The sequence below is a fragment of the Somniosus microcephalus genome, chromosome 3 (genome assembly GCF_052327205.1).
Source record: "Somniosus microcephalus isolate GS21.2 chromosome 3, FLI_Smic_1.0, whole genome shotgun sequence".
Lineage (NCBI taxonomy): Eukaryota > Metazoa > Chordata > Chondrichthyes > Squaliformes > Somniosidae > Somniosus > Somniosus microcephalus.
The window spans coordinates 78,267,904-78,282,777 of NC_140989.1; the positions used below are offsets into that span (position 1 = coordinate 78,267,904).

General features: G+C 47.0%; 1 protein-coding gene across 7 annotated transcripts in view; it reads left to right on the forward strand.

Annotated features, from left to right (window-relative positions):
- Nucleotides 1-14,874, forward strand: part of angel2 (angel homolog 2 (Drosophila)) — a 65,799-nt gene that overhangs the window by 34,876 nt on the left and 16,049 nt on the right. The gene's annotated exons all lie outside the window — the stretch shown is intronic.

The window sequence follows — 14,874 nt, forward strand, 5'->3', positions numbered from 1 at the left end:
ATTCTACTCTACCCTGAGCTGACCTTGCTGCTCTGCATCCGGTCAGTCATCCAGATTGCATTTTTGTGCTTTGAACCTCTTCTGCTTGTGCATGCTCTCTCTTTTTACCACCCCCACGCTCACCAATTGCTCAAACTCTAATGCATAAGTTTTTATGATGCCCTATTATGCTTAGGGCTTTTTAAACACTATTTCTCCTTCAGTGGCTGTACCAGATTCCCCTCAAGAAAACCTTTTCTTCTGGAGAACCAGAAATCTGTTTTCAATTGTGTTACCCCATGCCTTACAATTAACATATTTTGCATTAATGCTGAGTATTGGAATATGTATGATCTTATTATGTCCTTTGTCAATTGGAAGACAGGAGTCATCATACTGGCAACCTGCCTGGCTAATCAATTCATTTAGAATAGTTTGTAAGTGGTTAATTTAGTTTTTTCAAATCTAGAAAAACTATTTATAGCTTTTAAAAAAATTTCTCAACATGAATCAGTGTCTTAGGATGAAACAAATGAACCTTCTTTTGTCCCTTGATAAACAAAGAATGCAGTTTTGAGGTATGGCCTCCAGGTGGAAATGTTATACATATAAGCACATAGATGTGAGACCCATTGATAATGCAGAACTGCTAAACTCAGTTTAGCATTTTATATCTTTTAATTCCTTCAAAATAGGCTATGGATCATTTGTGATCAAAGATATAATAGATTCTCATAATATGTTACAGTATTTTTACAATCCTGTGGAATGCTAATGAGAAGGTAAACTCACATTGTCTGGAATCTTAGGGGGCGATTTTCCAAGGCCTGAGGAGGCGGGTTTGGAGGCAGGACAGTTGGTAAAGAAGCAAAAATTGAGTGCGGGTTTGGAACTTTACCGGAGGCGGGCTTCAGGAGTGCGATTTGGTCCCGCCTCTTGGCAGTTAAGACCCTTACCAAGAGCTTAAGGGCCTCTTTAATCCTATTTTGACAGGCCTTTGTTATCTTCCCACATTTTCATTGTGTTGCATGCCGCTCCTAAACCACGCAAACTAATCCTGGCGGGTTGACAAGTGGCTGGGCTCCTCACAGTTGCAGCTCCACCATAAAAACAGAGCTTTCAACAGGGATCACTTGGAGGTGGCAGAACTTTTGTTGCACAGGTCATTGAGCACTATTTCCAGGCCTACTGAAATCGGAGGTGGTGAAGCTGAGATCTATCAACTTTGGAACCTCTCCCCACTTGGAATGAGCGCTTCCCCAACGGCGGTATCTACCAGCAGCATGGGAAACATTTATTTCCTTTCATCATGGACTTCAGATTCGGACGAGGAGCAGCCATGGCAGCAGCAGAACCAGGCAGAACAGCAGCAGGAGTGCCAACCTCCTGCTCACCCACCTGATTCTGCACAGGGCAGAAGGCGCCAGCGCATGGCAGCACCTTGCTGCAGGAGATACTCCTAACACAGGGTTTACAGACAGAGGATGAGCTTCCTCAGCATGAGTGAGCAGCAGTGCCAAAGGAGGCTGAGACTTTCGCGACAGATTGTCGGAGACATCTGCGATATGCTGCACCAACACCTGGAGCCCAGAGGAGTGGGTGGACACCCATTACCAGTGGCTGTCAAAGTCACCACTGCACTCAACTTTTTTGCTTCAGGCTCCTTCCAGGGATCATCAGCAGCATCGCCCAGTTGGCCTCACACACTTGCATCACGCAGTTTACCGATGCCCTCTTCGCAAAGGCGCACAAATATATCCACTTTTCAACTGATGAAGCAAGTATAACCGCGCGTGGATTAGCAAATGTGGCTGGCTTGCCTCTGGTGCAGGGCGTCACAGACTGCACACATGTGGCCCTTAGGGTACCCCATCACAACCCAGCTATTTTTGTCAACCGCAAGGGCCTCCACTCTCTCAACATACAGCTGGTGTGTAACCATAAGGAGGAGATTTTGCATGTTTGCGCCAAATACTGTGGCAGTTGCCATGACTCCTTCATCCTGCAGCAGTCTAGTGTGCCTCCACTCTTCAATTCTCCAAACCAACTCAACGGATGGCTACTTGGAGGCAAGGGCTATCCCCTGAAGAAGTAGCTAATGACGCCGATTAGGAGGCCAGCGAACGAAGCTGAGGAGCGCTACAACGCAAGCCACATTTTGACCAGGTCCATCATCAAACAAACCATCGGCTTGCTGAAGATGCAATTCAGATGCCTTGACAGATCAGGTGGAGCCCTGCAGTACTCAGCAGCCAGGGTCTCCAGAATGGTCGTGGTCTGCTGTGCGCTGCAGAAAATCGCTCAGCATCGTGGCTTGCAGCTTCCTGAGGAGCAAGTGGCTCAGTACGTAGCCTCCTCAGATGAAGAGGAGGAGAATGATGACCGAGCGGGTGCGCTTCTACCAGCAACAGCACGTGAGCACATTGTTGGCCGCAATGCAAGGGATGCACTCATCTTGGCCAGATTTGCTTAGGTTGCCCATTCTAGCTCATGTGCTTGGCTCCTTCTTAGATAGACAATGGACATGACTCTCTGGCTTCCCCTCACTCTGACCACCAACCTGGCCAAGCAAGTCTAGCTGAGGCCGCAAAGTGGAACCTCGAAAACCAAAATTACATAGGCCATAACGTCAACAGTTTGCTATCACCAGAGTTTAATACAATGACAAAGGGATGGCATTTAATCATTATACACAAAAAAACACCCAAGTGACTGCCTGTGTGACTACTTGTGCTTTATCTTCCTCTTACGCATGCTCCTACGTGGCCCTTCCCCTGTGGCTTCAGCAGAAGTGGAGGCCCCTTGCTCATTTTCATGCTGCTCCTGCTTCGACACCTTTGGTGTCCTCTGGGATTGTGAGCCTGTGAGGGCTCAACAAAAGTCTGCTCATCCTGCGGCTGTGCAGGGGCTGAGACGCCCATCTCAGTTGGGTGAGGACTCTGGTGGGGCTCTGACCGAGGGCAACGCAGTGGTATGGAAGTGAGAGCGCTTGGAGAGGAGCCCCCACTTCCTTGTTGCCTGCCACCAACATCCCTCTCATGGGTCAGCCCCACCTCAGCATTAGCAAGTGGCGTGAGAGCACCTTGCTGCACATCAGGGGGGCCATGAGGACCCGTCTCTGCACTGGCAGCCCTACTGCTGGGGATTTCCATGAAGCTCTGGTCTCTCTGACCAATAGCTGGCCATCGCTCCTCCAGAGATGTCCGTCTAATCTGAACATTGACCATGTTTTCAACACTCTGGCAACTTCTATCCCCCATGGCCATGGCAATCGTCTGCAGAGAGGCAGCCATCGATACCACGGAGTTAGACATTGCTTCCACGGAGGTAGCCAACCTTTCCGATGAGATGCACTCATGCGCCACAGACTCCACAAAGGCTCTGCTCATATTCGAGTTGGACTCCTCCATCCTCTCCACACATGCAGTGACCCTGAAGACAAAACCTGCCAGAGACTCTTGCACCTGTTCCTGGAGTTCCAGCACCGCTCTCCTGGATGGACCCAAAGGCACAGGGTCCACATGCAGCTGAGCAGAGCTAGGAGAGTCCTGCGACCTCCGACGAGGACTCTCCACTGCTGTCTCTGTCTCCACCACCTGCTGATGCTCACTTGTGAGCTGTGATACACCAGGTGACAACACTATGTTGCAAAGGTCCCCCCGAGGTGTGCGTAGCTGCGCTGGTGCAGGGTGCGCTTACATCTGCTGACACTGCGCCCTCAGAGGTTGCAGGTTCCTCTGAGGAGTCTTCTGCCTCAGGCTCTTCCTCCTGGACAGTGGGGAGGGGGGCTGTTGATGGTCCTGTGGGGGAGTAAAGAAATGAGTTAGAGATGTGATGCTACTGTGGCACATACATGCAATAGCGCAGATGATCAATTGCCATTCTATAAACGTACATCAGCAGCCATTTTAGTGACTCCTACAATATAAAAGAGAGAGATGCAAAACTATTCTGTCACCAGCTTGCTCTGCTGCGCCCGTCTGTCCGTCCCCCACTTCCACCTCCACCTCAGTGTTAACGATTTCCAGGGCCGCCTCTTCAGCTTGGGTCAAATGGGCGAGGGAAGGTGGCCCTCCTCCAGTCATCGCCCTTTCCCTTTTATTGTGGGCTCTCTTTTCCTGCAATGAGGGAGACAAGTGGAGTTTGAGTGAGAATGATGGAGTGAGTGTAGAGAGTCCAGACATAGATGCTTAGAAGGAGACAAAGATGGAGTGAGGTTCCATTTTCAAGGGCCCTCCCTGTGTGTTGTTAGTCATTGTCATTGCATAGCATTGATAGGGAGTGTGAGGGCAGCATAGTCGAATAGTGAAGTGATTGTGTTCATAGAGTGAGAGGGATGGTTAGGGTGTAAGGGTAAAGTGGGATGAGTAGGAGAAGGTTGACAATGCAGAGTGCTGGTGATGAGAGCAGAAGGAGGGCAGAATGAGGGTCAAGCTGATGTAAGATCAGCCAAGCTGAGTAGACCATGGCCATTGAACCTCTTGAGGCACTACAGCCATGTTCTGCTGCACAGAGACCTGGAGGTTACATCCCGTGCCAGCTGCACCCAGACAGCCTTGGTGTGTGCGGGAGGCTTCTTCCTCCCAGATGAGGGACAGAGCACCTCCTTGCTTGCTCTTATCCCCTCAACCAAAATACTCAGCAAATCATCTGAGAACCTCGGGGAGGACTTGGCTTTGGAGTTGGCCATTTCTTATGATAACAAAACTTGGCAAGGTGTGCAGCATCCACAAAACAGCAGTGAAATGAGCCAAGGCAGCAAGCAGCCCTTAAATGAAGCTGCATAAGTGATGTCAGCAGAGGCGAGCTTCAGTCCAAAAAGAGTAATTGGCCCCGGGGAACCCACGCGCCCGGAATTAATTGGGCAATTCGGGGAAAATCCAAACTTTCTCCCACCTGACAGTGGAGGTGGGTTCGGAACCCACCCACTCCCAACCCACCTCCAGTGGGAAAATCGCCCCCTTTCTTGCCACTTTAATACATGTCCACCAACCATATTGCTACGAAACAAAATTGATTAATAAACTTACTGCAGGCACACAATATTGTTAGTTGTGACAGGTTGCAAAATTTTGCATTCCTAAGAACAATTTGCTGCCTACAAAGAGAGTTAACATGCTAATTCAGGATGGGGTGCTTGGGTCCCTTTTGATTCATCATCCCTCTTGTGAACTATTCTGAGATGTTCCCCTATGTGCGGGAAGCTGTAAAAATGCTAGTTGCTGTTTCCTTCACATAGGGGAAAGCTCAGAATAACTCACAAGAGGGATGCTGAGTCAAAAGGGATCCAAGCACCTCATCCTCGGAAATTTCAAAGTCCCATTGGGGAATTTTTTGTTGGGGAGCCCCTGCTAACCGCGCCGCCCCTAAACAGCCATATAGACAGCAAATAACGAAAACAAAATGCAAGCATTGGCATACAACGGGGCACACCAATTCATCACACCAAATGTGCCCCCAGTTGGGCTGTGGTCAATCAAGACTGACCAAGGAAACATATACTTAAAAGAAATCTAAGAGCCTCCACAATTCTGTCAGGATGTCCACCAATGCCTTTAAACACTGTGTCAAAGGCAGCAACACATTCACAGTTACTTATGCTCGTGGTCATTGGATACATTTTTTTTTTGCTATATCACCATTCTGTGACTTGCCAGATTTTCCTTGGGTTTGCGAAATGGATCTGTAAATCTGATAAATTACACACAATCTCCAACGTGATAGCTAATTTCCTGCTGACGGGTTCCCCAACAAAAAATCCCCAATGGGACTTTGAAGTTTCCTAGGTGGCTTCAGACGATAGACCAAGCATAATATAAAACTAATATCTCTTGGAGGAGGATATTTGGGAAGCTACCCAAACTGTAACTCAAGAAAATATGTCTTAAAAAAGTCAGCCCCCATACTCTAATCTGCACTGTAGGGGATGGGCAATCAACCATCATCTCACAGATATGGTTCCAGTACAGAGCGATTGTGGTTAACTATATGTTTACCCATCCTCCACAGTGCACCTGGGAGTACAGATGACGGTTTACTCAGATGTACTTTCTTGAATTACAGTTTGGCTAGACTCCCCAGTACTTTGGGGGCATCTCCCTTTGAAACATTCACAGATTCCCTATTGAAATTACATAGAATTTACAGCACAGGAACAGGCCATTCGGCCCATCTGGTCGATGCCGGTGTTTTTGCTCCACACTAGCCTCCTCCCATCCTACTTCATCTAACCCTATCAGCATATCTTTCTATTCCTTTCTCCCTCCAATAGCTTCCCTTTAAATACTACAATATTTGCCTCAACTACCCCATGTGGTAGCAAGTTCCACACTCTAACCACTCTCTGAGTAAAGAAGTTTCTCCTGAATTCCTTATTGGATTTATTAGTGACTCTTGTATTTATGACCCCTAGTTTTGGACTCTCCCATGAGTGGAAACATCCTCATTACGTCTTCCCTATCAAATGCCTTCATAATTTTAAAGACCTCTATTAGGTCACCCCTCAGCCTTCTCTTTTCTAGAGAAAAAGAGCCCCAGCCTGTTCAGTCTTTCCTGATAGTTATAACCTTTCAGTTCTGGTATCATCCTTGTAAATCTTTTTTGTATCTTCCCCAGTGCCTCTATATCCTTTTTGTAATGTGCAGACCAGAACTGTGCACAGCACTCTGTTTTTGAAGAATAGGCCACCAATGTTAAGTAGTGCAAACAGAAAGAGGATTAACAAGAACACTGGAATGCAAGCTTTGCTTAAATGGTTCCCTGTTCTACAGACAAAAGGAAACAAATTTGTATTGGCACATTTTGTTAGCCAAAGCAAAATCACATTCTTGTGCCTGAACTTTTTGCACAGAAAAAGCTGGATCATGATTTCTTTCCCAGTAATGTAGTGAAATGTACAACTCTGTCTTGTCCTCCCTGTCATAGGTCTATGTCTCTCTCTCTCTCCATCCCCACAATAGTCAACTGGGTCCTGCCCTGCACCCCTTTAAGAAGGTTTTGCTCCCACTCCCCACCCCCTCCCAAACTTGTCTCTGTCTGTTTCTCTTCTCATCTATTCTCAAGGCAGCCAAGCTGCCAAAATTGTTAGGAAGACAAGTTGAGGAAGATGAAACAAACCTGGCATCCTTCCCCGAAGCTTTGCATGACTGATTTATCTCCCTTAATTAGATCATCCAGGCCTTGACAAACAGAATTCATCCACTGCTGCGCCCCGAAGCAACGGAGACGTGAGGCTCTGCTCAAGCACTTCCTATTGTGCTAAGTCAATTGGGAGCAAGATTTTCCTGACTAGGTGGAGTGGAGGATGTAAAAGGGAAATTACAACAGTATGCCCAAGGCAGGTTTGTCAAACCAAAGCTCCAAATATGCAGAGGAATTTACAATAACAACTTATAATTATACAGCGCCTTTAACCTAGGAAGATGTCCCAAGGCGCTTCACAGGAACCCAATCAGACATAAATTGACTCTGAGCCAAAGAAGGAGATATTAGGACGGGTGAGTCAAAGAGGTAGATAGTAAGGACGGTCTTAAAGGAGACGAGACAGAGGTGTAGGGTGGGAATTGCAGAGCTTAGGGCCCAAATGGCTGAAGGCACAGCCACCAACGGTGGGACAAAGTGAGTGAGGCATGTACTAAAGGCCAGAGTTGGAGGAATACAGAGTTCTTGTAGGGCTGGAGGTGGTTACAGAGAAACGGAGAGGCAAGGCCTTGGAGGGATTTGAACATGAGGATGAGAATTTTTAAATCCAAACGTGGCTGGAATGGGAGCAAATGTAGAATACCAAGCACAGGGTTGATGGGTGAACGGGACTTGGTGCGGGTTAGAATGCGGGCAGCAGAGTTTTGGATGAGTTTAAGTTTACGCAGGATGGAAGCTGGTAGGCTGGCCGGGGAGCATCAGAATAGTCGATTCTGGAGGTGGCACAGGCTCGACGGGCCGAATGGCCTCCTTCTGTGCTGTAACCATTCTATGAAAGCATTGATGTGGTTTTCAGCAGTAGATGGACTAAAGCGGGGTGGAGACAGGCAATGTTACAGAGGTGGAAGTAGGCGGTCTTTGTGATGGAGAGGATATGGGGTTGGGGTCGAGAGAGTTAGTGGTGCTGATGTGGAGCTGGATGTTGTCAGTGTACATATGGAACCTGATGTCACGTCTTCGGATGATGTTGCTGAAGAGCAACATTTAGATGAGAACTAGGAGAGGGCCAAGAATAGATCTTTATGGACTCCAAAGGTAATGGTGTGAGGTGCGAAGAGAAGCCATTGCAGGAGATTCTCTGGCTATGACTGGATTCGAAGTCTCGGCCGGGCTATCAGGTTACAGATTGTGGTGGAATACAATTCTGCTGCTGCTGATGGTCCACAGTGCCCCATGGATGCCCACTTTTGAGCTGCCAGATCTGTTCTGAATCCAGCCCATTTAGCACAGTGGTAGTACCACACAACATGATGGAGGGTGTCCTAGAAACATAGAACATAGAAGATAGGAGCAGGAGTAGGCCATTCGGCCCCTCGAGCCTGCTCCGCCATTCAATGCGATCATGGCTGATCATCCAAATTCAGTACCCGGTCCCTGCTTTCTCCCCATACCCCTTGATCCCTTTAGCCTTAAGAAATATATCCAACTCCTTCTTGAATATATTTAATGTATTGGCCTCTACTGCCTTCTGTGGTAGAGAATTCCACAGGTTCACCACTCTCTGGGTGAAGAAATTCCTCCTCATTTCTGTCCTAAATGGCCTACCCCTTATCCTTAGACTGTGACCCCTGGTTCTGGGCTCCCCGACCATCAGGAACATCCTTCCCGCATCAAGTCTGTCCAATCCTGTCAGAATTTTATAAGTTTCAATGAGATCCCCTCTCATTCTTCTAAACTCCAGCGAGTACAAGCCCAATCGACCTAATCTCTCCTCATACGTCATTCCTGCCATCCCAGGTATCAGCCTGGTGAATCTTCGCTGAACTCCTTCCATGGCAAGAACATCCTTCCTCAGATAAGGGGACCAAAACTGCACGCAATACTCAAGATGTGGTCTCACCAAGGCCCTGTATAACTGCAGCAAGACATCCTTGTTCCTGTACTCAAACCCTCTTGCTACGAAGGCCAACATGCCATTTGCCTTCTTAACTGCCTGCTGCACCTGCATGCTTACCTTCAGCGACTGGTGCACAAGGACACCCAGGTCTCGTTGCACTTCCCCTTCTCCCAATCTATTGCCATTCAGATAATAATCTGCCTTCCTGTTTTTGACACCAAAGTGGATAACCTCACATTTATCCACGTTATATTGCATCTGCCATGCTTTTGCCCAATCACCCAACCTATCCAAATCATCTTGGAGTTTCTCAGCATCCTCCTCACAGCACACACGCCCACCCAGCTTTGTGTCGTCTGCAAATTTGGAGATATTACATCTAGTTCCCTTATCTAGATCATTAATATATATTGTGAATAGCTGGGGTCCAAGGACCGATCCCTGCGGTACCCCACTAGTCACTGCCTGCCACTCGGAAAAAGACCCATTTATTCCAACTCTTTGCTTTCTGTCTGCCAACCAGTTCTCTGTCCAAGTCAGTACCTTGCCCCCAATCCCATGTGCCTTAACTTTACACGCTAATCTCTTATGCGGGACCTTATCGAAAGCCTTCTGAAAGTCCAAATACACTACATCCACTGGTTCTCCCTTATCTATTTTACCAGTTACATCCTCAAAAAATTCCAGTAGATTAGTCAAGCACGATTTACCTTTTGTAAATCCATGTTGACTTTGTCCGATCCTGTCACTGTTTTCCAAATGCTCAGCCATTACATCCTTTATAATGGACTCTAGCATTTTCCCCACTACCGATGTCAGGCTTACCAGTCTGTAATTCCCTGTTTTCCCTCTACCACCTTTTTTGAATAGTGGGGTAACATTAGCTACCCTCCAATCCATGGGTACTGTTCCAGATTCCATCGAATGCTGGAAGATGATCAGCAATGCATCAACTATTTCTAGGGCCACTTCCTTAAGTACCCTAGGATGTAGATTATCAGACCCTGGGGATTCATCGGCCTTCAATCCCATCAATTTCCCTAACACCATTCCCTACAAATACTGATTTCTTTCAGTTCCTCCCTTTCATCAGACCCTATATTCCCCGACATCTCTGGGAGGTTATTTGTGTCCTCCTTTGTGAAGACAGAACCAAAATATGTATTTAATTGGTCTGCCATTTCTTTGTTCCCCATTATAAATTCCCCTGATTCTGACTGCAAGGGACCTACGCTTGACTTCACCAATCTTTTTCTTTTCACATATCTATAAAAGCCTTTACAGTCAGTTTTTATGTTCCCTACAAGCTTACTCCCATATTCTATTTTCCCTTTCTTAATTAATCCCTTTGTCCTCCTTTGTTGAATTCTAAACTGCTCCCAATCCTCAGGTTTACTGCTTTTTCTGGCCAATTTATATGTCCTCTCCTTGGATCTTATGCTATCCCTAATTTCCCTCGTTAGCCACGGTTGAGTCACCTTTTTTTGTTTTATTTTTATGCCAAACTGGGATGAACAAATTCTGTAGTTCATCCATGCAGTCTTTGAATGTTTGCCATTGCCTATCCACCGTCAACCCTTTGAGTGACATTCCCAATCAATCCTACCCAACTCACACCTCAGACCATCGTAGTTTCCTTTATTTAAATTTAGGACCCTTGTCTCTGAGTCGACTACTTCATTCTCCATCTTAATGAAGAATTCGATCATATTATGATCGCTCCGACCCAACGGGCCTCGTACAACAAGATTGCTAATTAATCCTTTCTCGTTACATAATACCCAGTCTAAGATGGCCTGATCTCTGGTTGGCTCCTCGACATATTGGTCCAGGAAACCATCCCTTAAACACTCCAGGAATTCCTCCTCCACAGTATTGTTACTAATTTGGTTAGTCCAATCTATATGTAGATTAAAGTCACCCATGATGACTGCTGTGCCCTTATTGCACGCTTCTCTAATTTCCCTTTCAATGCCATCCCCAACCTCTGCATTACTGTTTGGAGGTCTATATACCACTCCCACTAACGCTTTCTGCCCCATGGTATTTCTCAGTTCTACCCATACAGATTCCACATCATCAGAGCTAATATCCTTCCTTACAATTGTGTTAATCCCTTCTTTAACCAGCAATGCTACCCCACCTCCCTTTCCTTTTTGCCTATCTTTCCTGAATATTGAATACCCCTGAATGTTGAGTTCCCAGCCTTGGCCACCCTGGAGCCATGTTTCCGTAATCCCAATCAAATCATATTCGTTTACCTCTATTTGCGCAGCTAATTCATCCACCTTATTACGAATGCTCCTCGCATTAAGACACGAGGCCTTCAGGCTTGTTTTTTTAACACTCTTACACCTATTAAAATTATTATTTACTGTGGCCATGTTTGATTTAAACCGTTGATTTCTCTGACTGCCACTTTTGTTTTTCTCCTTCCTATCTTTTGCTTTTATCCTTGTTTCCCTTTCCTCTGTCCCCTTGCTCAGGTTCCCAACCCCCTGCCATCTTAGTTTAAACCCTTCCCCAGAGCACTAGCAAACACTCCCCCTTGGACTTCTGTCCCGGCCCTGCCCAGGTGCAAACCGTCCGGTTTGAACTGGTCACACCTCCCCCAGAACTGGTTCCAATGTCCCAGGAATTTGAATCCCTCCCCCTTGCACCATTCCTCCACCCATGTATTCATCTGAAATATCTTTCTATTTCTACTCTGACTGGCACGTGGCACTGGTAGCAATCCTGAGGTTACTACCTTTGAGGTCCTACTTTTTAATTTACCTCCTAACTCCCTATATTCCACTTTTAGGACCTCATCCCGCTTTTTACCTATATCGTTGGTACCTATATGCACCATGACAACTGGCTGTTCACCCTCCCCTTCCAAGATGTTCTGCAGCCGCTCTGAGACATCCTTGACCCTTGCACCAGGGAGGCAACACACCATCCTGGAGTCTCGTTTGCGGCCGCAGAAACGCCTATCTATTCCCCTTACAATAGAATCCCCTATTACTACAGCTCTACCCCTCTTTCCTCCCGTCCTGTGCAGCAGAGCCACCCCTGGTGCCAGGAAGTTGGCTGCTGCTGCCTTCCTCTGGTAAGCCATCCTCCCCAACAGTACTCAAAGTGGTGTATCTGTTTGAGAGGGGGATGGCCACAGGGGACCCCTGCACTACCTGCCTGTGCCTAGTACTCTGTCTGTTGGTCACCCATTCCCTTTCTCCCTGTCCAACCTTTGCCTGCGGTGTGACCAACTGATCAAACGTGCTATTCACGACATCCTCAGCCTCGCGAATGGTCCAGAATGAATCCAATCGCAGCTCCAGCGCCGCAATGCGGTCTGCCAGTAGCTGCAGCTGGACACACTTCCTGCACACATAGTTGTCAGGGACACAGGAAGTGTCCCTGAGTTCCCACATAGCGCAGGAGGAGCATACCACGTGGCCGGGCTGTCCTGCCATGACTTGCCCTTTAATTAATTGCAATTAAATTAAATCAAATCAATCCTACCAATTACACTACAGTTATTAAATAGTATATTTAAGGGCCCTGGTTTATAAACTTCATCTCAACAAGGACTGACTGGTGGTCACTGCCACCAATACTGTCATGGACAGATGCATCTGTGACAGGTAGATTGGTGAGGGCGAGGTCAAGTAGGTTTTTCCCTCGTGTTGGTTCTCTCCCCACCTGCCGCACTCCCAGACTGGCAGCTATTTCCTTCAGGACATGGTAAGCTAGGTCAGTAGTGGTGCTGCCGAGCCACTCTTGGTGATTGACATTGAAGTCCCCCACCCAGAGTACATTCTGTGTCCTTGCTGCCCTCAGTGCTTCTTCCAAGTGGTGTTCAACATGGAGGAGTACTGATTCATCAGCTGAGGGAGGGCGGTAGGTGGTAATCAGCAGGAGGTTTCCTTGCCCATGCTTGACCTGAAGCCATGAGACTTCATGGGGTCCGGAGTCAATGTTGAGGACTCCCAGGGTCACTCCCTCCCTGCCATATACCACTGTGCTGCCACCTCTGGTGGGTCTGTCCTGCCGGTAGGACAGGACATACCCTGAGATGGTGATGGAGGAGTCTGGGACATTGGCTGAAAGGTACGATTCTGTGAGTATGACTATGTCAGGCTCTCCCAGTTTGGCACAAGTCCCCAGATGTTAGTGAGGAGGACATTACAGGGCCAACTGGACTGGGTGTGCCTTTGTCGTGTCTAAGTCGATGCTGGGTGGTCCGTCTGGTTTTTTTATTATTGTTTTTCGTAGCGGTTTGGTACAACTGAGTGGCTTGCTAGGCCATTTCAGAGGACAGTTAAGAGTTAATCACATTGCTGTGGGTCTAGAGTCACATATAGGCCAGACCGGGTATGGACGGCAGATTTCCTTCCCTAAAGGACATTAGTGAACCAGATGGGGTTTTACGACAATCCAGCAGTTTCATGGTCACCATTACTAATACTAGCTTTTTATTCCAGATTTATTTAATTAACTGAATTACTGGATTACTAGTCCAGTAACATAACCACTATGCTGCTGTACCCTTACTTCTCTGGATTGAATTCCATTTGCCACTTTTCTTCCCACCTGACCAGTCCATTGATATCATCCTGCAGTCTACAGCTATCTTCCTCACTTCAACCACACGGCCAATTTTTGTATCATCTCCAAACTTCTTCTTCATGCCCCCTACATTGAAGTCTAAATCATTGATGTATACCACAGAAAGCAAAGGACCGACTCCTGAACCCTGCGGAACCCCACTGGAAATAACCTTCCAGCCACAAAAACATTACCTTTTGCTTCCTGCCACTGAACCAATTTTGGATCCAACTTGCCACTTTCCCTTGGATCCCATGGGCTTTTACTTTTCTGACCAGTCTGCCATGTGGGACCTCGTCAAAAGCCTGGTAGCCTACATCAAATGCACTACCCTCATCGACCCTCCTTGTTGCCTCCTCCAAAAATTCAATCAAGCGAGTCACGACCTTCCCTTAACAAATCCATGCTGACTGTCCTTGATTAATCCGTGCCTTTCTAAACGACAATTAATACTATCCCTCAGTATTTTTTTCCAATAGTTTGCCCACCACTGAGGTTAGGCTTAGTTTTAAGCCCATATTGTAGACCAGTTATGTTGGATCTGGCATTCTAATAGGGCGGATCTTAAAATTTACCCAGAGTTTTTACCTAAATCACATCCCGATGTCATGTAGATCAAGAAATTGTTGTCAGCTGCCACTTATCATCTGTCATTTGTTGTCAAAACTAAAACATTGGCCCCAATATTGGTGGTGGGGTGGGGGAGCAGTTTTGCGTCGGATAACGCTGAAGAACGAATTTAACGGCAGGACCTGATTACCATTTTTGAAATCTGTTTCCTGGCCGCAGCCTGTTGGCACCAGGCCACAGCCGGGAGGCATAGAGGGGGAAGAGAAAGATCGTGGGTCAGGGAGGACATCAATGAGGGTGCATGGAGAGTTCGTGGGTCGGGGAGGAGCTCGATTGGAGGGGGCGTGGAGAGATATGGGGTCGGGATGAAGGGATTTTTACTAGTCCTAGCCCCTTTAGGGCTACCCCGGATCAGGCGTATTTCTCAGATGTTCACTTTCAACTAAAGTCTGAGGTAGGCGAATCCTAAAGACACTTAATTGGGTCGTGACAGATATTTGTTTCCTGTGGTGAAAGATGTGAATTGGTAACTAAACAGCAGATAACTAAATGCATGGTTGCTCTGTTATCATCAGGCAAAAGCAACCTGAGTCAGGTTTAAAGCCATTCAGTGGCTGCCTCCTGGCATCTTTTAATCAGACTTCAATTTATAGCTTCTGTAAGACAGCCACATAGTGATCTTTACACATTTAATAAAC